At 40.0% G+C, this 1,856-nt stretch overlaps 1 protein-coding gene and 1 pseudogene across 3 annotated transcripts in view; both read right to left on the reverse strand.

The window, feature by feature from the left end:
* The window catches only part of NUDT6 (nudix hydrolase 6), a 41,412-nt gene that overhangs the window by 20,487 nt on the left and 19,069 nt on the right, over positions 1-1,856 (reverse strand). The gene's annotated exons all lie outside the window — the stretch shown is intronic.
* The window catches only part of LOC105887544, a 4,212-nt pseudogene that overhangs the window by 1,418 nt on the left and 938 nt on the right, over positions 1-1,856 (reverse strand). The window contains exons 2-3 of the transcript XR_002774713.1: positions 1,171-1,177; positions 277-405 (exon numbers count right to left, since the gene is read on the reverse strand). The product of XR_002774713.1 is annotated as a 60 kDa heat shock protein, mitochondrial-like (transcript). The remainder of the gene's footprint in view (positions 1-276; positions 406-1,170; positions 1,178-1,856) is intronic.

Genomic DNA, 1,856 nt, shown 5'->3' on the forward strand with positions numbered 1-1,856 from the left:
AAACAACAATGACTGCTGCAACCAAAAAATAGCCAGGTTGTGACGGGCGCCTGTGGTCCCAACTACTTGGGAGGCTGAGGCAGGAGACTCGCTTGAGCCCAGGAGTTGGAGGTTGCTGTAAGCTGTAGTGCCATGGCACTCTACCAATGGGGACAGCTTGAGGCTCTGTCTCAAAAAAAAAAAAAAAAAAATTTCTTTGTTGCCATTTGCAGACTGTCACAGGTTTAGACTGCTTCTTCAGTTCAACAATGACAGCATCAACAGCTAACATCACACCTCTCCTGATTTCCACTGGATTAGCACCTTTGCTAATCTTTTCAAAGCCTTCCTTGGCAATAGAACGTGCCAAAACGGTGGCAGTGGTGGTACCATCCCCGGCCTCTTCATTTGTGTTATTGGCAACATCTTGAACAAGTTTAGCTCCAATATTTTTATATTTATGCTTTCAGTCAATTGCTTTTGCAACAGTCACACCATCTTTTGTTACTTTGGGATTTCCTCAGTTCTATATATATATATATATATGGAATCAATATATATATGAAGAAAATATACACAGATATCACAAATATATATGTATACACACACACACACACACGTTAAAAGAAAATAAAAAAATCTCAGGAATCTCCTGCCCCTCCCCCCACACACACACTGCAAAAGAAAGGTAAAAGCCTCAGGCATCTGTGAAGGATCATTCATAAGGAAGTTCCTTTCTGGCCTCCCATAAACAAGAATATGCAAATTGCAACTTTAGGTTTATAGGCCTAAAACTAAAGTTGGCTTGATTGCATACTTAGAATGAATTACAAGTTTATCTTCCCAGAAGGAGAACAGAGACAAGACCTATCATTCTTTCTTCCACCTGCCCAGCCACATGTATATAACTGATACTTCTTTCACTCCCTTTTTCTCTTTGAATATTCCCTTTATTTTATATATAATGTAGAGTTGTCTCACTAGGCCCACCCCTCTCTGCCCCCTCCTTGGTTTTCTATGCCCTACTCTTTTAAATATGGAAACTTCCAAATTCTTCTTTGGAAAAATAGCCAAATTTGTCTGTAGTTTATACTTTTCCTCAATTTTAGCTAAGTACACCTCCATAGGCTTTGCCTCAGTTTCTTATTTTGGTTTGTGTATGCCTGTATATATACACACATACATACATACGTATCTCCTACACATACAAAGAAAAAAATTTACAACACTAAAGAATCAGAAGGCCAGGCTTGGTGGCTCACGGCTATGATCCCAGCACTCTGGGAGGCCAAGGAGGCCAGATCACCTGAGCTTGTGGGTTCGAGACCAGCCTGAGCTAGAGCGAGACCTGTCTCTAAAAACAGCCGGGTGTTGTGGTAGGTGCTATAGGCTGAGGCAAGAGAATCACTTAAGCCCAAGAGGTTGAGGTTGTGTGAGCTATGCCATGGCATTCTACCCAGGGCAACAAAGTGAGTCTTGAGATATTTCTCTTTCCATTTAAACTATATTCAAATGGAGTATGTTCACAATTAAATATTCAATTTCCTTCCATGAGATAATTTAGATATTGGGAAGAAGAGAACCCATGTCTTCCTATGTGCTATAAAATGGTAAGTTTAGTTACTAAGTGCAGTATTTGGGGGTATAACTGAAGTTTAACATGTTCTAAAACAATTAAGTTCAAACTTTCCTATGAAAAGACACTCACTATTCATATTTCATGAATTGCGCCAGACAAGAAACCTCTCTGGGTATTTATCTTTCTTTTGTCCTCACTTGCAAATAATTTATTCCAAAAAATGTTAAACTCTATGGCTCAAGTGGCTAAGGCGCCAGCCACATACACCTAAGGTGGAGGGTTTGAATCAGCCTGGGCC

The sequence above is a fragment of the Otolemur garnettii genome, unplaced genomic scaffold, assembly GCF_000181295.1.
Source record: "Otolemur garnettii isolate 467f Iridium unplaced genomic scaffold, OtoGar3 scaffold00093, whole genome shotgun sequence".
Classification (NCBI taxonomy): domain Eukaryota; kingdom Metazoa; phylum Chordata; class Mammalia; order Primates; family Galagidae; genus Otolemur; species Otolemur garnettii.